The sequence below is a fragment of the Hirundo rustica genome, chromosome 2 (assembly GCF_015227805.2).
Source record: "Hirundo rustica isolate bHirRus1 chromosome 2, bHirRus1.pri.v3, whole genome shotgun sequence".
Lineage (NCBI taxonomy): Eukaryota > Metazoa > Chordata > Aves > Passeriformes > Hirundinidae > Hirundo > Hirundo rustica.
The window spans coordinates 72,277,974-72,300,991 of record NC_053451.1 but is presented as its reverse complement, the minus strand read 5'-3'; the positions used below and the strand labels follow the sequence as shown (position 1 = coordinate 72,300,991).

Sequence of the window (23,018 nt, the reverse complement as noted above, 5' to 3'; positions counted from 1 at the left end):
ATATAAACTGGTAATTCAGCTGGAACTGCTGCAGGGATGTAAAGCACATTTTGTGACCTTTGCTTCTCACCTTGGCCACTGCCCTGCACGCCAGCTGCACATCCCAATGACCTGTCAAGCTGAAGCAGGTTCTCTTCTGTTGGGAGAAACTAAAATGCCACAAGGTGCCTTCCTCTGGGCATATGCAGGGCTACTACTGGATCTTTGTTTCGTTCAGGCAAAGATAGAATGGCTACAGCCATCCTGTTTTGTCTCCATACAGATATTTTTACATTTTTTCCTAACAGAAATATACCCCATCAGAAAATAACTTTCAAGGAGTGTCACACAGAGGACACAAAGAGTATCACTGTAGCTAGATAGACTAAGTGAATTTTAATTTTTAACCTGAATACATTATAGTACTTTAAAAACTTTGATGGGTACTTTAGGGAAAGATAACTGAGAAGAAATCTCCATTTGTATGGATGAGAAGCACTTATCTTCACTCACTTCTATGTATCCTACAAAAAGTAAAGAAGATAAATGTATTGAACTCATAGGCTTGCAGGATTCAATGATGCAATAGGATAATCTAGGACCACTTTACAAGCCAGTACTAGAAAACTCAGGAAATTACCTGAACATACATAAGGTTTTATAGCTCTAAATTTTGGCACCTTATATATTTTTTTAATTAATAACTATACATTAAAGACCTCCTCAACATCAAATAAAAGTTTATAAATATATTTTTTAGAAATAAGGATCTTAATTCACTTAAAAAAGTATATATGTCTTGTGGTTTGGTTATTACTGTCTTTACTATCTTTCTGAGAGGGTAAACAAGGGTTAATACAATGTCAATTCACTTTGGCTTTGTCCTGAAGGTTTCAGGGGCAGGGAAGTAAACTATACTCAAAGTGACAATGGAGATTTTAATTTCGTTGAACCATTCTGCAGTGATCATGTGTCAGGAAACATATCTTATCATGAACTATGAAGGAAAAGAATGAAATAGAGAGATCTAGTCTTTAGGCTAGAAAGCAAAGGATAAGGAAGTAGATAAAGGCAGAGTCTCTGGAAGGGAGACACTGAAGCTCAGTTTCACTCCCTCCTGTTTCCCCCTCAGATTTATGCACTTGGCCATGCACTGAAGTGAAGAGTCATTTCCACAAGGGATTGAGAGATGTTCTCACCTGTACTGGTTCTTAATCTGAATGTAGCATTTTTAGTTTGTTATTTGAAAGGAAAGGACACTATTTCATTAATTTTCATTTACAGATCAAACAAAAAATTGGAACATTACCACTGGTTAACAGTATTCAGTCTGTGTTTAAGATGATGTTTCACACTACATGAATTTAGTCTTGCTGATAAAAAAAAAAAAAAAAAAAAAAAAAAAAAAAATCCCTCAAAGGACTAATATATACACTGAAGAAATAGAACCAGAACAGCGAAGTAAAATAATACATTAAGAACCCATCAGAAAACTAGCCTTAGAATAATCAGTAGGTTGTGCATCTTAAGTCCATACTGTGTTCTTTTATTTCAGTATCATTTTATTTGTATGAAGTTATTATTCATTATGTTGTCCAAAGGTAATAGAAACCATATTTCATTGGTAGTACACAGTGAGGAAGAGAGTCCCTGCTATAATCTCCAGCAAGAGAAAATACAAAGGGGAATCAGAAAAGTGTACTTCAAGATCTAGATTAAAAAAAAAAAAAAAAAAAAAAAAAAAAAAAAAAAAAAAAAAAAAAAAAAAAAACCAAAAAAAAAACAAAACACAAACCAAAAACAACCCACAAAACTTTCTCATTATTCCATTTCCTTATCTCTTCCTGTACCCTTCCTCTTAAGCTTTTTATTCTGTTTGGACTTTTTTTTGTGAATACAGAGAAAGTCTGAAGGGAAAAAACCCCATGCCATTTCAAAGCATTTGTTGACTTGAGTACTTAGAAGTCACCAAGCCTTCTGTGGCACAGATAAATGGTGACAGATAAATATTCCTGAGGCACTGTTTAGGGAAAGATGCATTTTATTCAGAAGGTTCAGTCAGAGTTTGCTCCTCTGTGAATGTATATATTAGGATTCAAATACACTTGTGATACATGTTTTGAGATAAATTTGTGTTTTATGTGTTATAACCTATAAACTGTATTACAAGCAGAAAGACTAATTTGCAATTGTAGAGATTCCAAACAATTTGTAAGGGGCGAAGTCCAAATTAACAACCAAAAGGAATGGCCAAACAGGAAATGTCCCATCCATCAAGGGAGGGTCCACTGCCTTCTCCAGGGATTAACACATATACCAATCTAGAAGTGGAAAACCCAAGAGATGTCACTATCAGCATCCCAATGCCCACTTCTCGGAACCCCATTCAAGCGCTCGATTCTGCCGGAAAGAAGCATTCGGACCCAAGCGGCCAGAGAAAGAAAATACATGAATATGCCCAGCAGACACAAACTAACAATAAAACTGCCTCAGGGAAGAAAAACTGTATAAAGCCTGCCCACTGAATCTAGGTGATTGTGAACGGGGAAGACTGGTTCCATTGTGACCGTCTCCACGTTCACCCAACTTCAATAACCTGGGATTGAAGTTTTCTCTTTCATTGTGGCTATTTCAGATTGTTATTTTTAAAATGGAAAAAACAAAAAACAAAAAACAAAAAACTTTATATTAAATTGGCTATTGATTGTCCACAACACACTTACAAGAGAAAATTATGTAATCCAAACCAATAGACTGTTACAATTTTAACAGAATTTATGAGAATTATCTGCTACTTTACAGTTGGGTTTCTCTTGCTTTTCATTAAAAACAACAACAACAACAACAACAAAACCCAAAGAACTTCTTTAAGAAGAAGCAGAGAAAAAAACCTGTAGTACATTTTGAAAATATATTAAAAAGTAAAGCTTGGAAAATACATTAGCTATTACAGCTACCTAATAGCTGAAATCTGCTCTACGATCTACAAACACATTACATTACCATTTTGAAGTCTTTACTGTTTTTCAATGAGATCTGTGGGAATTTTATTTAACACTTTTGACAGTTTTAACAGTACAACAGTGTTTCAAAAATGCTTACAGAAAAAAAGGTTGGTTTTTTTTGTTGTTGTTTTTTGTTTGTTTGTTTGTTTTGTTTTGTTTTTAATTGTGTTAATATTTTTCGTTGAGGACGGCATGAAGGTCCAAGTATTTTAGAGTAACCTGACAGATTTTTGGTTCCCCATGCAAAGGGCTGGTATGATCCAATGGCCCTTTAGTGACACTACAATGAATGACAATGGAAATTACATTTCTAAGAGATTATTTATTAGATTTGTGTTAGGAAAATTAATCCAAAAACACCAGAGGTTTATGTCCAAAAAGGAGACAGAGAAGTCCTTTTACTTTATTCGAATAAAGGGAGAGGCCATGGGGCATTTCCCTGGGGTCTCTCAGAATTTCGGACGATGCAACCTCCTTTTTATCCTATTTTCCCGGTCACATTTCCCTCTCTCTTTCCCCATTGGCTGAGATACTTGAGAGGTACAGACTTCGCAAAATGCCTAACACCTAAGATTCTCCTTTTAAGGTATAACCCCTCCCTAATTTTTAATTCTTATGGCATTTATGGATTTTCCCCAATGTTTCTTTAATCTTTTAATATGGTTTGTGTGTAAAGGCAAGTATCTTCTTTTCCATTCATCAATCAGTAGACTCTTTCCCATTGTTTCTCTTATCTCTCAGTGCTAGTTTTATCTACCAGCAGATCCAGGGCTTGTTTGTAAAGACAAATCTTGTCATTCCTGTAATTTGTAAATGTTTATTACATTTTGTGTGGTACTGGCACTTTTGTTTACTTTTATTTGTGTTTAATATCTGTGATGACAATGTTGGCAATACTGTGATAGAGGTCAGGTTCAGGTGGGAATGCCCAGGTACCTCCCCCAGGCAGGGAGTTTCACACTGAATGATGTAATGATGTGAATTCTTCAGGAGTCCTTGATGGTTTAAGATTTTCCAACTGCCTTTCACCTCAGCGCAGCTGAGTCAATTATGGCCCATTTAAAGGGGTGAATAGGCTATGGTGAACATCACAGAGTTTTCCCAGAGGGGAGTTTTCACAGCTGAGACATTTGTGCAAGGACTTAGCATCATAAAAAGCATTACCCCACCTCCCAGGATCTGCCTCAGCCTCTTTCCTTATCTTGTTCAGCACCAAGCTGTAGCCTGAGGCGCTGGCTGTGCACCTGAGAGCAGAGCACATAATCAGTTTGCACCTTGATTGTTTGAGTCATCAGCATTCCAGTCTCTCACAGGTCTCTCATCACTTCTCCCTACACTTTCATAACTTCCCCTGGGCATCACTACAACAGTAATGAAAGGAGGTGAAGAGTTTATTATTGTTTATCACTGTAACAGAAAGGCTTAGGTTTATATTAATCTTTTGCTCTTAGAACAAGGAGCATGATGGCAAGAACTGGTGATGTGTGGCTCTGAATTGGTCTGTTTGCCTTGTTGACCTTTTTGAATTGAAGTTTTATGGAACTCGGCTGCTTGCCCTGTAAAGACTTGCAGCCTCATGTATTACTTTCTATTTCTGGATAATTATAATCATGTGACCCGGTCACAGAAAATACTATTGCAGAAACAAAGGCTTTCATAATTTTAATGTTGAGGAGCTTTTGAAATACAGTAACAAACATACTAAACTTAAAGTTTTGAATATTATACTTTCATTTCATTTTAACATCTACATTGTCATGATACTATTGATTGGCTTGAAAACAAGAATTCCATTTCCAAAAAGAAAATTATTGCTTTAAAAAATTTGGACTTGTGTTATATACAAAAAGCACTTTGCAAAACAGTATCATGGAGTGTTAATAGCACAGAAGTTTCAGCACTTAGCTAGCATACGGAAGACAATGAAATCTGTCTCCCTTTTGCATGACTTGGAAGAGGCATTTTAGACCAAATGAGGGATTAGCAGGAATGTCAAAAGCCATTTGACTTCTTTAACCTAAACCCAACATTTACTGACTGAATGTATGCAGCTTCTTTAATCTTAGTTCTGCAGCTTCTCTACTTTCTCAAGGTGCTTCTATCCCAGCTTCTTCTAGCCAGCCTGCTAAGAAAGTAAATCTGGTAGATGGGCTCCTAAAGAAAGAGAGACGCTAACAGAAACCGCAGTGTGTTGTAATGCATTAATAGGGTATATATTGTGTTTCATCGGATTTGTAATGTTTTTCTCTGTATCACATAGTCTGTCCTTGCTCAGCTGTAACCCAACTCTGTTCCACTCCCACTTTATCCCTGATTAGGTAGTGGTTTGTCCCTGCCTCTGGGCCCTGCCCCCTGGGGAAAAAGCCCCAACACAGGTGGGGCCTAGATCTCTCTGGCACCAGTGAGCCACCGGGAAAGAGCTCTAGCCAGGCAGGGCAGGACTCGAGAATAAAGCTGTTATATCCCATCCAGTGAGTGAGAGCAGACTCTTTCCTTTTGCCATCGGTGGTCTTCTAGTCTCATAAAGAAATCCCACATCTCTGGTACCCTAACGTGCACCTCAAAGCCACAAGAGTTTCCCAGAAAGCTGGAAGAACCACTCGGAGAGCACGTGTCCGAGGAATTTCACGCAGGTACGTGAGATTTCTCCTTTGGACTTAAAGAACCCATCGGAGTGCTACAAAGAAGCCCTCGACCGGCAGGCTGCTCCCAGGGAAGGTGACCAGAATTTCGTGGAAAGATGACCCTGGGATCCAGGACTAGAAGCCCTTTTTGCACCAAAAAGGGTCAGTCTCAGGCAAAAGGAGTATAGGAGTGTTTGGGAAAGAAAGGAAAAGAACACTGGATTTTTGGTGAGTACCACTTTTGGTTTTCGAAGGGAAAATCTTTTAAGAGGCATTGATCCTCAGGGAAAAAGGTTTTTTCCTTTCAGGGAAGGTTTTTGCTTTCAGAATAAACCTTCACAGTGCTTTAATAGCGCATTTCTTTCAGCAGCCGGGGTCGGGGGAAACAGGTGGAAAAGGAAACTGTTTCCTCTTTTTGGCTTTGTTTTCTCTCCAGCAAGGGTTTTTTAACTTCCGGTTTCCCAGTCACAGTTAAAGGGGACACAAAAACTTAAAATCTGAGCCATAAATGGGTGCTAGGCTGTCTGTGTCTCAAAAAAGAGTCTATTATCAAATTTTAAGTGTCTTGGAAAATGGCAGGATCCCTTGCCCAAAGAGACAGTTGAAAAAATTAATTCGATATATATTTTCTCAGTTTTCAGATGTATCATTAGAGCAAATAAGCTTCCTGGAATTTTGGGAAACTATTGCAAATAAAATAGTTGAATCTGGCTCATCTAATAATAAAGAAAATGCAAATTTTGTTTTTATAGCTTAAAAATTAACTTTGCATTGCAAAAGCAAAATGAAAAGGGAAAAAAGCCAGTTCTTTGTGGATTTTCCCCAGTTTGTACCTTTGCAGACAGTCTGAGTGCTCAACCTTCCATCTTAGTGATCCCCAGGTTGGGGGGCGTCACAAGATGGAGGGGATTCCTTTGTCCAAAATGGCCAAATCCACGTGCTCTCAAGCCACAAGGAGTCTCTCCCTTTGTCTGTCCCTCCTTCCGGAAATCCCTTCCTCTCCCCAGACCCCTCCTTCCCATCGGTGCCGCCCCTGGCACTGCCCTCTCCTCTGACTCTGCCCCCTACCCTCAAACCTCCGCCCTCCGAATCCTCCCTGTGTGACTCAAGCCTCCAGCCCCTCCCTGCCCCTGGTTCCCACAGTTTCCCCACCCACAGTCCCGGTTGCCACGGCCCAGAGGGAGGGGGGGGAGCCAGGAACCTGGAAGCAGGAAGCGATCCTGGCTTTTCTGCCACCGCTGTCACATATCAACAGTGAAAAAGAGGGGGTGCTGTCCACAGTAATTGGGACCCCTTCTCCCAACAAGCGATTCAGGGTTTATGCAAAGCTCAGGCCAAATTCAGATATGAAAGTGAATACTTTTGCAACCGTTTAAAAGCAAATTTAGCAAGGAATACTACAGTTCCCTTTGACCTACAGAATGATTTGCTTCCAGAGCTTTGGCAAAATCCTGAAACAGCTGTTGATAATAAGAATCTGCCAATTCAATTAGCAACCCAGCCCAATAGGTCTTTCCAAACTTACAGTAAAATAAAGGAGCTTCCATCAGAACCTTTTAGTAACATTTGTGGAGCGATTAACCTGAGCTATCGAGTTACAGGTTAAGAACAAAGAAGCTCAAGAACAAGTCCTGGAGGAGATGGCTCTGGCTGACGCAGACGAACAGTGCAAGGCAGCTATCCTCAGCCCGTCTATAGAACCGGCTCCAACTTTACATGACATGCTCCAGGTGTGTGCCAGGAAGATTCCCTTCATAAAAGCTCATCAAAACCACAGTTCCAGAGTCCAGCCGCCACAAAAAGCTGCTGCTGCAGACACCGTGCTTCCTGTGCCACGGCCACTGCCCAGGAGAGGAACAAAGTATCTCCTGTGTGATCAGGCTGGACACTGGGTGTCTCAATGCCCTTTAAAGAAGCAATTTCTGGACTTTCAGGACAATGGGGGCAGGAGGTCTCAAAGGTCCAAAGGGAATTTTTCAAAAAAATTAGAAAATGTAAATGTTAAAATAAATAATCCTGCTTTAACCAGTTCTGCCTTTCAGCAAAAGCCACCAGATATGATAGTAAAGGATCCAGCGACCAGAGAAACAAAAAGTCCTCATGATCAGGTCACCTGGGGTCGTGGGTACACCTATGTGTCCACTCTCCCAGATCTCAAGTGGGTGCCAGCTGAGGGGGTGAAACCTTTCATCCCTAAAACTGCAAAACCCCCTGCAGAGGGCCCACAAGTGGCCAGTGCTGCCTGGAGGAGGAGAAAGCGCTGAACCTTCTCCTTCTAATTATCATTATTCCTTAACAGTGTTTTTCTAGACAGTTTGTTTGCACTGAAGGTCATTTTTCTTTTGCAACTTTAGAGGTACTCAAGGTCCGAACTCTGAGCATCTCCCACAAACCGAGCCTTCCTCCTTCTTAATTTAATAAGAAAAGGGGAAATGTTGTAATGCATTAATTGGGTTTATATTGTGTTTCATCGGATTTGTAATGTTTTTCTCTATCACGTGGGCTGTCCTTGCTCAGCTGTAACCCAACGCTGTTCCACTCCCACTTTATCCCTGATTAGGTAGTGGTTTGTCCCTGCCTCTGGGCCCTGCCCCCTGGGGAAAAAGCCCCAGCACAGGTGGGGCCTAGATCTCTCTGGCACCAGTGAGCCACCGGGAAAGATCTCCAGCCAGGCAGGGCAGGACTCGAGAATAAAGCTGTTATATCCCATCCAGTGAGTGAGAGCAGACTCTTTCCTTTTGCCATCGGTGGTCGTCTAGTCTCATAAAGAAATCCCACAGCGGTACCTGTTCTGAGCTGCAGGTGCAAACTCCTGCATTTGCATTGGCCTTGTTCTTGCCGTGTGATGTAGCTCAAACCATAACCACATGGATGGCAGCTGCCCCTGATTCAGCATCACTCCTTTGAAGCCTAAGTGATAGCCCACACAAAACTTATTCAGCTGGTGTGGAATGCATCTTGCCTCTGAATGAGAAATATTTCCCTTCACTTTTGGGTTCCTTCCTATCCTAGGTGTGGATATTAATAGATAAACTGCTCTCCTGTCAAAATACTACTTCTCTCTGGGAAACTTCTATGAAAATACAAAAGAGAAATTACATTTCATGATGAAGAAATGCAAATATTTGGCTTCTGCTACTGAACACTGAACTGAAGAACAACAAAAAAAGAGGCCTTTTTCTTTTATGTTCTATTTTTCTATTTACTTAAAGCATGGAAAACAAGGCTGTGTCTGTGCATTATTTTTGCAAATACTTTTTGAAAAGAAGCTTTTATATGTTACAACTGCAATTTTTTTTTCCTTTTTCTTGATTTGTATTTCTATGGTTTAGGGACAAAAAGAAACAATTTTTATAGAAATGAAACAAAAAACTTAAAGATTCTGCTTTCACTAGGGGGCAGAAAATGCCTAAGCTTTTCATCTACAGAGTCATATTTGAGTTCATTTGACGTAAAGTTTCTAAAACAGCTGTACTCTGAGCTGTCTAACCTCTGAATCATCATACACTAAGCAAATCAATAATATTCTATGGTAGTCACTCTTCAAGGAGAGAACACTGTGATGGAAATGCTTTCACTTAGACAGTCATGTACTGAAGCTGTACGCCAGTGAGTAATAATGCTTTCCAAGGAAGTCAACATGAAAAAATGAATAATTTCTCTTCTGTTCTACCAGGAATGAGACATAAAGTGGGAGGAGGAGAAAGATGAAAATTCAAACCTTCACCTTCAAAAATGACTTTAAAATGTTATTGTTTGCATTTTAATATGTGTTATCAAATCTTCAAACTTATTTGCATTTTATAGATAAATAGTTTTAATGCAGTTCTACACTTCATGAACAATATTGGAAAAATTTACATAAAACTTTTTATTGTTTCTGAAGTAGCTGTTTCCATTAAAATCTTTCACAAAGTTTATATTAGCTAACATATTTAGAAATCTCTGTATCAATCACAAAACCTATAGATATTTGCATATTAATTTCACTGCATGATAGAATGAAATATTTTGTATATGAAGATAATAACATTATACTACAATCTAATGAAATTCACAAACCGAAGATGCTTCATAGTGATTTTTTTTTTCTGGTTTATGGCATCTTTTATAGTTTTACTGAAGCCGTTCTTTGTACAGCTTTTATTTTAAGCCTGGAAAAGACAGAAAAATAAATAATATAGTGTTTTAAATTATGTTTGCATACCTTGATTTCCAAATGAAATGGTTAGTCAGCTGAGAACCTGCAAAACCAGCAACCCTTAGCAAGTTCACCTATGTCTTGGGGAATCAGAGTAGCCTAATGCAGGATGATCTTCACTTTAGGTGAACACTGTGGGTGTTCTGTGACATTTTGTTGAAATGCATTGATTTGGTTGAAAACTCCATGAGGCACACATATTAAATTCTTGGTCCAAAACTTCAAAAAGTATTTGAAAAGACCCTAAATACTTGTGAATGTATAAGTATAAATAGTGCACACAGTCCCTGTGAGACATTAAATTTGAAGAATTAAGGATTTTTAGGAAAGATAAGACGTTGCTGAATTAGCTGAAGTAGATAGGTAAGCTTTGTTCACAGTAAACAGAAGCCGGATCTTAGATAAGCTCCCCCGGATTTAGTAACTCATTGGTTGTCAGCTTTATGTTTATGTAGCTGTGCTTGTAACAACAAACAAAGTGTGCTAGATAGGACATAAGATAGCTGCAGATTTCCTGCTTAAAGAACCCATGGAACACAGGAAATTATAAGTTCTACCAAGGATTCATTTGTCACGAATGCATTGAAAAGGTAGAAAGGTCAGAACGAGGAAGACTCATCTTACTTCCTCATTCTGGGTGACCCCTCCCCAGAAGAGACCCCCAACTCATTTTAAGAAGCAAACTATGCATGCTTAATGGCCTTTTTTGCCGATTAGCATGCAAAGCGAGGAATGGGAGGTGACAGGAGTATGAATATGTATTTGTATTTTGGGTATTGAACACTTTTGTAAATAAAAGGCTTTGTAATTACCTGTGAATTTTGCAGTGCAAATTAGGGAACTATCCTGCGTGCTGCCCAGCCGTAATAAACATACACTTTCTAACTTTAAATTGTTAGAGAGTTTTTGTCTGTCACAGTTGGGTATCGATACTAGATCAATACCCATATTTCTTTAATAAGTCACCTGGCTATAGAGCTGATGGAAAACTATTCTTTTGACAATAAAATATTAAATTGTTTCCTGTAGCTGTTCTTGAGGAAATAAGCAAATTCCATCTACTAGCACTATTCCCCACACAAACCTTAAAATAAGCATGTGTTTAGCCTTGCAGAGAGCTTCATAGTGGGGAAGTAAATTATATTTTTTCTCAGCTTGGCATATCTGTCAGTCTTCAATGGCAAATTAACTGCTACATGAATAAATTAAAGAATCCATGGTGTTTTCAACAAGTGAGACTACAATTGAATTTTTTTTTTTTTTTTTTTTTTTTTTTTTTTTTTTTTTTTTTTTGTAGCTATTCTTTTATGTGAGTCACAGATTCCTGGAAATAGGGCCTGTAGTAGATGCAATAGCTGTTCAGTGAAGTCCCCAAAAATGAGGAAGACCACATTAATCTTTCTCACTTTAAAAGTATGAGATGTAAATAATTTAATATAACTTGTATCTCCAAGATTTATATGTCTGCATTTAACTTAGTAAACATAGCTCCCTTTTGAGGCAACAGAGATATGCTGATTTGCAAGCGAGAAGTATATTAATATCTTTTATCAATTTTGGTATTAAAGTTAACTATAGGATTTGCAAATGAATTTCTATGTGAAGTAGAATGAGCTATAACTTACGTAATCACCAAACGCCAAACAGTTCCAAGTTGTAGTCTAAGTCACTCTACCTGGAGAAGAGCAGAGAGAAATTACTATCTGTGCCTTCGGGGAGATGTTCAATTGATACATCCTGTAGTATGCAACTAAGATTAGATGAGTTACCCTCAGGAAGTGTCTATTTCTTTCTGTAAAAGGTAATTTGATTTGGTTTTGATTATTTGACTTTAGTGTTATGTTAAATTGATATCACCTACTGATTCTGTAGTTACTTGTGTGAAAAAGCAGTGATGTGATTACAGTAGTGTCTTGAATGTCCTTCTAAATTTACCTTTGTCAACAATCCTTGTGATATCCAGATGCATATTTATTTAAGAAAGCAAACAGATGGCTTGAAAAATGTAATTAGGTACAAAATTCTCATCTGGTCCTATCTAAACCAAACTAAGAAAATCAACAGAACTTGCTTCTTGAAACACACAAACTAAGCACCGTTACTATTTTTGTTTTCTGTTTTTCCTTCTGCACTTTGTTTGATAAGTCATTGTCATATTTCCCATGCCCTGAATAAATATTTTACTTCACTTTTTATAGATTTCTGTAACACATCTTCTATTTACTGCCTATTATCAGCCAAACTCATCAGTATTGGTCCATTTTATTTCACTTTTATGTGATGTCAAGCTGCTGCTATTGCATTATTCAACATGAGCCTTTGTACTGGGTCATGCTTTGAGACAATAAATTTTATTCATTGTGGGATTTCTTTTGAGAGACCCAGACAACTGGCGATGGCAAAAAGAAAGAGAGTCTACTCTTTCCGGGGGAGAATCAAGGCTTTATTTGGGTTCCAGCGCCTTAGCAAGTCCGGCACCAGTAGCTAGCTCCTTTCTTGTGCCCGTTTCCAGGCAAAAGAAACTGCCACTCCCACTCCCAGGGCGTTTACCCAGGGGGCAGGGCCTAGAGGCAGGGACAAGCCACTACCCAATCAGGGATAAGGTGGGAGTGGAACAGAGTTGGGTTACATTCCAGTGTGGGGGATGAGCAGGGCGAGCAGGGACAAACCATGTGATACAGTTTCCAAGGGGATCAGGGGAAAACCTTACAAAGTCTATGAAACACAATATAAACCAAATTAACACACTGTAACAATTCATAAGCAGCCATATGAGTCTGTGGTTAAGATTTGTGACTACATCAGAGTTGATAAGAGATCAGTCTTTTAGTTATTGCTGAACACTGCAAAACATCAAAGACTTTGCTGTTCCTCACTCTACCCACCAACAAGGAGGTCAGGGGTGGGCAAGTTGCTGGGAAGGAGCCAGCCAAAACAGCTGACCCAGTTGGCCAAAGGGATATCCTATACTGTATGGTGTAATGCCCAGCAATAAAAATGTAGAGGGGCTGGCCAGGAGTATTTCCCAGTCTTACTTTACTCTGAGACTGGCCTAGCAATGGTCTGCTCATAGAAGGTGGTGTCAGACTGATTTTGTTATACCTGCTTGGGTTTTTTTGTTGTTTCTTTGGTTGTTGTTGTTGTTTGGTTTTTATTTGTATTTTTCCCCTTTTCCTCAATTTATTATACTGAATTTATCTTTACCTACAAGAATTTTCTTGCTTTCATTGTTCGCATTCTATCCAGCATCCTCTTAAGAGGGATGTGACTAAGTGAGCAGCTAGTGGGCAATTAATTGCAAGCTAGGGTCAACCCACCTCAGCATTTCTAGATAATTAAAAAAAAAAAACAAAAAACAAACGGTAAGTATAAATATTGCCTCTCCCCATCTCTCTCTCTCTTTCTGCCTCTCTGTCCACCCCTTCCCCCAAAATGTTTTCCGTTGTTAGTAATTGTTATGAAGAAAATTATTCAAGAGTCTTTCAAATTTTATCAACAGCAAATAAAATAACAAAGCTTCGCATAAAGTTTATGAATAGAAACATTTGCCTTGTTAATTTTAGCGTTCTAGTATCAACAAGGCATAAAAGTCTACTTCAAAACAGTCAGTTTCAGAGCTTGTGTGTTTCAATCTATTCAGCAGCAATTTAACCAATTTAGAGATAATAACAATAAGAAAATAATATGCTGCCTCTTTTCTGGTTGCTATCAAGTCCTCAAAATTTGTACTAGAAAAAAGTCTACCTAGCTCCTCAAAGTGAATTTGTTTACTTCACTGTTTTAAGTCAGCATCTTCTTCTTTAAATAATTATGATAAATATACATTACAAGAAACTCTGCTACATAATTTCAAAGTAAAACATGATAGCGTGTGATAATAAAAGTGATCTCTATTGTGCATTTTTTTTTCTGTGCACATTTGTATAACAATATAGCTCAATCATATATAATAGCATGTATGTATATTTTGGCAGGAACCTATGTTTGAAGTACATCTTCCTCTAATGTACAACCTCACCAGTTCTGAAAGCCTTTAAACTCAATGTCTTATGGAGGGGTTGAATAAAAGTTATGATATTTCTTTCTCTTTAGAAAAAAAGAATGTGACAGAAAAGTATAAAGCAAATAAAAATAACAATAAAATTATAATAAATTAGTAATAGTAACATCATCACCATCATCTAGAGGAAGTTAACTGTTAAAAAGTTTATTTCACATTGTCAATTTAATACTATAATTACAATTGAGCATTTTGACATTTTTTAGTGCAATTGCACAGTAAAATTTTGGTTTAATTTTAGCTTTTGACAGATCATAGTTCAACCTATGATTACAGCTCTAAGGAGATAGTTCATTTGTAACAAATTAGAATGAGATTTTTACTGAGGCAACTTATTCAAAAATGTTATAATGAAAGTCTCAAATGTCTTGTTTTTAGGTGGCATGAGCTGAAGCGTACTGAAGATGAGCACTCTGGCTTGGCTTCAGTAATTTTGTTTTTTTTATTATTATTATCACTCTGTCAATGAAGTGAGATTCTCTGTGCTACTCTTTAGCTTATTACCATTCTTATCTCTTATAAGAGAACTCTGCCATGTGGTCTCAGCAAGTATCTAAGATCTGGTTTATCCATTTGCTAAAGCCTCTTCTCCTTCAGTCTATGCATTAATCCAGACCAATTTAGAACCATACAAACCCATATGCCCTTGGGTAAAACTTTTAGAAATAGCAACTATACATACTCTTTTATCAGCTCCTGTTTCATTCTAAATCTTGCCTTAAAACCTGTATTTTTATAGAAGGTTGAGAATATTGTGCAGTTAAAGAAGAGATGGCCTAGATTAATTTATGTTTTGTTTCTCTCTAGAAGTCATAGCATCTCCTGAAAATAAAGAGGAAAATGGCAGAAATTTATGCATTTAGACTGAGATAATAAGTGCCTAAATATCTACTCATAAAGCAGACTAAAACAAGAGTAATTCAGCAATTAACGTTGAAAATTCAACAGAGATCATCTAATTATCAACTGAAATTAACTTCCCACTGAATAGACAGAAAGCCCTAAAAAAATTCCCTATTTGTGCTAGTAAAACTCTAATGTCTTCAATTTTAGCAAAAGCAACTTTAAACTCAGATAATGAGCTAAATAAATCTCAAATTTTTAACAACAGGAGCTGGGCAATAATAGGATTAGCATTAAAGCCTTTATAGCCAACATACTGAGCAATTTTATAGTTAATTTCACTTATTACTCTACCTCCTACAATTTTATTTACTCTTTTGCCCTAAAAAGGGCCATAGCTGAGACACAGAACAGGCCAGGTATTTACAGCAGAAAATGTAATTTTCTCACAGAGGACTCTCATGTTATCCTCCACTGTCACCAGTTCACGGAGAAGATCTGAGAGGCAAATAACTGTTTTGGTTGTAAGTGTGTCCATTTGGTTGCATGTGTATTTTTTTTTCCTGCAGTATGAATAAAACCCACTGACTGCATTTGAGAATGAAGTCATCAGGTCATTGAAAACCCTTGCAATGCTCTTCTCAGCAGTGGATAATATTACAAATTCATCAAATATAATGCTCTATGTTCAATTAACAGATCAAACACTACTCAAAATAGCAACCTAAGTCTCTCAAGAGATAATCAGAGCAGTGAGCATTGCTCTTTGAGTCAACAGATTATTTTTATCCAGAAGGGTAATTCTTCTCTGTGCAGAGGTTGATGGTAAGAGCCTCTGCAGGGAGTCAAAAAGCTGCCAGAAACCTCAGCAAATATTAAGAACACTGATTTGGCATCCTTTCATAAAGATAACCTTTTTATGCAGATAGAAAACTGTACATATTGAAAAAATTAATCTGCAGACCTATTCTTCTTTCTTACACAGAACAAAGACCTATTTGTTATGTTTTATTATACATCCTACATAACACACAACTTGAAAAATATTAAGACATTGCAATGGTAAGATATAAGAACTTTCTGTTTCTAGGAAATGAAAATGTCTTGAATGCTTTCTTGAACATTTCTAAATTTTTAGATAATATCTTTTTCTCTGTGCTTATACAATAAACTTTTGATCATCTATTTTACACCAGGGAGTGCTGGGACTTTATGACAACACAAAGAAAGACACTTAGAATTTGTAATGTCTCACTTCAAATGGTATTTATTAGAGCTAGCATTATAAAGGAAGAGAGAATATAGATGATAACTTACCTCTTTCAGTGGTGAGAACCTTGAGAAATGCATCATTGAACATCTCCACAAGCAGCACACAATGAAGACCCCACTTGTGGAAAGGGTTATTTCTTTTTGGTTCTTCAAGCTGCCACTGAATTTTCTTTCAAGAAAACAACTCTCATCATCATTTCTACTATCAAACAGAAAGAATACTTGCATTAGAATTTCCCATGTTGTTGGGAAGACAGTACTAAAGGCAATCTTGCCCCCCATACATTGCAGCTATGTTAATTATCAAAGAGTGGGAACAGCCTTGCCCTCACAGCTATGGGCGATAAAAGGGTAAATTAGCTGGGAGAGGAATCAGCTGGCTGTGCTGTGAAGAGGAAGGGGCAGGAGGTTGTGCGAGGGACAGAAACAGTAAGACATTAATACAAGGGACAGCCAGGGTTAGACAGCTATGCTAGGGACAGGAAAGGGTGAGCTGGAAATGCAGAAGGAAAGTAGAAGAAGGAGAGAAAGAGACAAAGCTGTGTGGAGCTACTAATGGGATTACAGCATAGAAAAGGTATGAAAGACTTTAAGATAACAAGGTACTGATGCTTGGAGCCCTCTGAAGTCTTTAAAGCAGCACTCTTGACTGCTGTGGCCATCTTGATGGCAACAACATGGGAAATCCTTGCTGCACTACTAGGTAAAGGCAAGGCCACAGAGGTAACATAATTGTGCTGCCTGCAGCTCCTCTGTTACTGGCCAATTTTATTCTGCAAACAAAGGGATTTACTCAGCACAAGGTCCTGAAGGCCAAGCTGTACATCCAGCTCAGCACAGGAAAGGACAGCACATACCTGGGCCTTTTGTGTGGGTCATGAATCGTTTGATGTAAAACAATCTTCCAGCAAGGATCACTGCAACATCTCCCTAGGACACAAGTTTTACCTCCATCTAATGGAAGAAATTCTGGGTGATCTATGTTTTATTTTGCCTTGGAGAAAATTACACTTTTTGAGAAAAATGTTGTGTTTTACTCAGCCAACAGTGTGTCCAAATCTCATTATGTGATAGTGTGTGTACATCTTGTTTAGTCCTCTTAATTAAAAAGCTGAAAATTCTATCCTTGCCTTACCTCTAGGTACAGTAAAAAGGGATAGTCACCCCCACAGTATCCTCAGATGGATTATAACCAGTAAGTAACCTTTGGAATATTCTTAATTTTCATTAATTTATAAGGGACATTAAAATAATTTAGATGATGCATTGAACTTTTAATTAGTTGAAGTTAGATGAAATGAATACCAACTCAATTCTGTAGGCTAGTTGCTGCACACAAATTTTTGTGTTTAATTTAGTAAAAAATGTAAAGAGTCTTTCTCTATGCTGGCTGTATGAAGTCTTAAAAAATTGAAAGATATTCAGATTACAACAGCTGAATCAAAGAATTTAATGTGGCTGGTGAAGAGTTTTCATATGCCATCACCTTTGCATAATTTTGAGTGTCAAAGTTACCTGGGACATGGAGTTATTTATATTGAGTTTTTATTATCCTTTGAATGAATAAAATCTACTTTTTCCAGGGGGAGTCTGGAACAATGTCAAATCCACAGAAGAACAGGAAGAGAATTTAGGAGAAGAATAGCTGCCTTCCTATGTGTAACTAATAAGGATATACACTTTTATGGCAAACAAATTGGTGCATTACTTGACAGTATAAGCAAGCTACTATTACTCTTAAAAATACAGAACTAAAATTACTGAGACTATGGAAATATATTTGTTTTTATTCAAACATTAGGACATTTTAACTTAAACAATCAGCCTTTAAAACCTTTATTTGGAAAATGCTGAATGAATATAAGCTTTATTAAAATTTTTTTTGGTTTACACAGTTATAGAAAGGAGTGATTAACAACTCTTTGATGAATTGGACTCTGTTTAGCTTATGTTTAGATCAAATAACCCTGCAAACACAGTTTGGAAATGTTTTTGGGTTTTGCACATATCTAGATTTACAAAATTTTCTGAGACATAGATTAGAGATTGGTGGTATTTCTCACTGATTCAGAAACTAACTAAATTAGCAGTAGTTAAGAATGTGACCAAGTAGAAATGTTCTCACTCTGAGATATTAAGGTTTGTTTCCTTTTTTTAATCAGTCAGTAGAGAAGGACATGTTAATCTTTCCTTCTGTGTAGAAAAAACAACTACTGGACTGTACTCATACCAGATAAAAAGTAAGATATGTTTTACTAAACCAATTTTATGGTGAAGTGTATCTTGGTTATCACTAGAGTGCATTTCCTAGAGAGAAAAAAAAGAAAAATGCATTACTTTTATTGAATCACTCAAATAAAGGTCTTTAATTAACTTTTAATTTAGGGTCCACTTAATTTTTAAATGGACCTTTTGTTACTGAATTAAAGCTGTCTTCTGCACAAAGTAGAAATAACTTTCTTATGCCTACTTGCATACTGCCTGACTTCTACTGTTTTTTTACATTCAGACGTTGCATGACAATTTAGGTCAACAAGATTACCAAGCTTCAGCAGCATACAAAAATTGATCTCTGGGAGCTGTGAGAATCACCCAGTCCTAGGAAGAACGCATGCAAAACACTTTCATGGACCAGAGATGAGAAACACTCATGAAAGTCTTCTTCAGGACAAAAGGTTATACATGCTATGTATGGGGTTAAGAATTTATGTCCTGGTAATGTTTCAGAACTCTAAAAATAATGCAAGAAAAAGTTACAGTTAATAGTAAAGCTCACTCAATAAAAGCAAAAATTAAGAGAGAGAACACTTATTCAATACAAACTGTTAATAAATATTAACTTCCCGCTATGTATTCCTGTCTTCTCCTGTTATGTTCCCCTTCTGTCCCACTGGGTACTAAAGTCAAGAGCATCAGTCTTCTTAGTAGGAAGTGGTGGGACAAAACAACCCATCAGTCCTGAGTTTTTTTCTAAAAGTCATGTATTGTTCATGGTGGGGAGTTCTGCCTTGGGCTTCAATTTTTCTGTTCTCTACTTTTTCTCTGAAGTTAGTTTTAGCTGGCTCACACAGGTGCACTCCTGCATTGATCAGCTTTTGACCACTGTGTTCTGTTTTCATAAACTGGAAATTCTGATGTCACTCTATATTCACACTCTTCAACACAACATTTAATGCTGCTATCACCAGCAATTCCCCTCCTATGGAATGGCTATTTGTTACTGCTATATAATCTGAAGGAGATTTTGGCAATAGTTACCAGATTGTGAGACAATTACTATTGCAGGGAAAGCAAGAGAAATCAACTCGGGACAAGGCAAGTGCAATTGAGTCCTGAGAGACAGAAATGACAGGTCAATTCAAAGCCTGAGGCTTTTTATGAATAATGACAAAACATCATATTTCCTGGGCTACAGAAAGGCTTCAGCAATCCTGCTGTGCTGTGTACTATCTAAGCATGAAATTGGATTCCAGGGCAACCAGAATATTTTACCTTGTTGACCTTTGTTGCCCTTCCTTCTGCAGCTAAAAGAGTTAACAGCCTTTGTGGTAGCATAACCCAATTACATGACCTAATCCTTCACCGGAAGTTGTCAACTGATGCAAAATTTACTGTAATATTTTAAAATAGATAGGATATATTGCATAAAAATAATAGTGATTCAAATACTGCTTTTGCAGACATTCTTAAGTAATGGGGCAACATTTGTCACTTTAAATCCTTATAACTGTGAGACTAAAACATGTCAAAATGAATAATTTCTTTTCAGTTAATCATTAGTTAGACAAAATGAAAAAAATATTGTCAGTATTTGTTTATAAACTACCAAAGAACACATTTCAGACTGTCTAAAGTAGTATAAGATTCACTGAACAAACATTGAATATAAAATTATTTGGGATTATTTCATATCTTTTTTAGCCCAAGAATTAGAATTTAATTGCTCCCTTGAGTCCTCTTTCAGGCATAGAGGAAAACACCTTGTGTCTGCAGACTGAAGATGTGATTGTTGTCTCGAGGCCAAGAGGTAAGACTGCAATCATTCGTCCATTTGTTGTGCAAAAACCCATCACAGTGTGGGGAAGGGACATTTTAGTGCAATAGGTCGTAAAGTTGAAAGTGGATTTTTAGTGGGGGCCACTGTGGCACTCACCACTTTGAAATTAACCTAGAAAACAGACAATCCTGTCTGGGTGGATCAGTGGCCCCTTGAGAGGAAAAAATTGAGTGCTCTCAAAAACTTAGTCAAGGAACAATTGGAAAAGGGACACATGGTACCAACAAACAGTCCCTAGAATTCCCCAGTGTTTGTCGTTCGCAAGAAAGCCCCTGGCTCATAGAGATTGCTTCATGATCTCAGAGAAATCAATGAGATCATTGAGGAAATGGGACCACTTCAGCTGGGGCTTCCATCTCTCTCAATGATTCCGAGAGACTGGCCACTTGTGATCATTGATCTCAAAGATTGTTTTTTCAGCATCCCACTTCATCCAGATGATGCTCCTCGATTTGCCTTTTCCATCCCAAGTGTCAACAGGGAGGAGGCTCTGCAGAGATACCATTGGGTTGTTCTTCCTCAAGGTCTCAAGAACTCTCCGACCATTTGCCAATGGTTTGTTGCACAGGCACTGTGTCCAGCTCGAGAGAAACATCCAGGAGCAAAAATCATTCATTACATGGATGATCTGCTCATTGCTGCCTCGACACAACAGAAACTGCAGAGGGTTTGTGACTGTGTGATCACAGAAGTGCAAAATGCAAGTTTAGAAATTTCCACTTCAAAAATTCAAGAAATTGCACCTTGGAAATACCTAGGATAGAAAATCACTGAACAAACAGTGAAACCACAGAAAATTGAAATTAGAACAGAAGTTAACAATTTACAGGATTTGCAACAACTTTTGGGAGAGATCAACTAGATGACATCCATCTTGGAGATCACAAATTATGAACTTGCGCCATTGTTCAATCTTTTGAAAGAGGACAATAACATCAAATCCCACAGGAGCCTCACTCCTGAGGCTCGGGAGGCCCTTCAGAAAATTGCTAGAGCCCTCCAGCAGAGACAGGCACATCGTTTTGTAACATCTTTACCTTTCTTTCTTGCAGTGTTGGGGGGGAAAAATACAGTTATATGGGTTGATTTTTCAGTGAGACTCATCACAAAAAAGACCTATTGTTGATTTTAGAGTAGATTTTTTATCTTACAGGTCTCCGAGGACGATCTTCTCAAGTCTAGAAATGATAGCTCAGATCATCATCAAAGCTAGGACCAAGCTGCAAACAATGGCAGGCAAAGATTTTACAACAATTTACCTGCCTTTGAAAAAAGATTATTTTGATTGGGCATTGCAAAAATCAGAGGACTTGCAGATTGCATTGTTAGATTACTCAAGTGTTTGTACTATTCATTTCCCAAGCCACAAGCTGTTGAAAGCAAAATTAAGTCTTAGAGAAAAGCCAAAAATAAGTGAGGTGCCATTGGATGCAATAACAGTATTTACCGATGGCTCTGGAAAAACTCACAAATCAGTAAGTACATAGCAAGATGACATCACAGGGGAGTGGAAATCAGATATAAGAATAGTACAAGAGTCACCACAAATAGTGGAATTAGCAGCAGTGGTCAGAGCTTTTGAGCTGTTCCAGCAACCTTTTAATTTGATCACAGATTCAGCTTATGTAGCTAATGTGGTCAAAAAACTTGAGAGTTCACTTTTGAGAGAAGTTGACAATGAAAATTTATATTCATATTTATTGTGCATGAGGACATTTTTGCAAAACAGAAAACATAAATATTTTGTCTCGCACATCAGAGCACATTCTTCTCTTCCAAGTTTTTTAGCAGAAGGCAATGCACATGCAAACAAATTGACCATGCCAATTTCAAGGACTTTACCGAACATCTTTGAACAGGCAAAATTGAGTCATGCATTCTTTCATCAGAATGCTCAAGCACTAATGGACACTTTTCACATTTCCAAAAGTCAGGCAAAGGAAATCATTAGTGCTTGCCCTGATTGCCAGATTATTCAGCCTCCTGCTTCCATGGGAGCAGTCAATCCAAAAAGATTGCAGTTCGCAGTTATGGCAAACTGATGTCACAAAATATCCATCCTTTAGGAAACTCAAAAATGTTCATGTTTCAGTTGACACATTTTCAAGTGCAGTCTTCGCATCACTGCACACAGGTGAAACAGCACAACATGCTTGTCGACATTTCTTGCAGGCATTTGCATCTTTGGGCGTGCCACAAGAAATCAAAACAGACAATGGACCAACATATATAGGGAAAGTGCTTGACAAATTCCTGAAGAGGTAGGGTGTCCATCATACCTTTGGTATCTCACACTCTCCAACAAGTCAAGCAATCATTGAAAAGACACATCAAACATTGAAATCCCTTTTAGACAGACAGAAAAGAGGAGAAACAGATGCCACACCATACATGCGCTTGAATAAAGCCTTGTATGTGTTAAATTTTCTAAACTGCTCTTTTGCAGAGCCAACTCCACCAATCATCACGCATTTTTCAAACAGCACGAGAGCGAAACTGAAAAAAAAATCCTTTGGTTTTGGTCAGAAACCCAGAATCAGGACAGATTAAAAGGCCATTCAAATTAATAACTTAGGGCAAGGGATATGCTTGTGTCTCCACAGCAGTTGGGCCAAAATGGGTGGTGGCGAGGCACGTGAAACCGTACCGAGTCCAGACGCAAGCAGAGACAGACCCCAAGACCGGAGGAAGAGAAGTGGGCATGCAGACGTAAGCCGGTGTCAAGACAGCAGACATCCCTTCGTTCTACGTGCAAAAGAGACTTTAGGACTTGTTTTCTTTTGAGCTTAAGTGGTGTTGCATTTTTAGAGATTCCCAAAGAAAAGAGAGCATTGAAAATGAAAGAACTATCCTTGTGCCTCATTCTCTCCTTAGTTGCCTTGAGCAATGCAGCAGTTTTACCCATGGCTCAACCAAAAGAGAATGTTTAGGAAACTCTAGCCAATGCATCAGGTTTAGATACCATCTGCCTGACACA

General features: G+C 37.8%; 2 long non-coding RNA genes across 2 annotated transcripts; one reads left to right on the top strand and one right to left on the bottom strand.

Moving 5' to 3' along the window:
• Nucleotides 1-9,658: 9,658 nt before the first annotated feature.
• On the bottom strand, nt 9,659-16,242 carry LOC120749675 (uncharacterized). Its single transcript, XR_005699726.1, has 3 exons — nt 16,030-16,242; nt 11,435-11,484; nt 9,659-9,762 (listed from the first exon to the last, which is right to left on the bottom strand). It is a non-coding gene; the product is annotated as an uncharacterized LOC120749675 (long non-coding RNA).
• A 136-nt stretch (nt 16,243-16,378) lies between these two features.
• LOC120749348 (uncharacterized) lies at nt 16,379-17,941 on the top strand. The gene is made up of 3 exons (XR_005699631.2): nt 16,379-16,561; nt 17,126-17,179; nt 17,568-17,941. It is a non-coding gene; the product is annotated as an uncharacterized LOC120749348 (long non-coding RNA).
• The last annotated feature ends 5,077 nt before the right edge of the window (nt 17,942-23,018 follow it).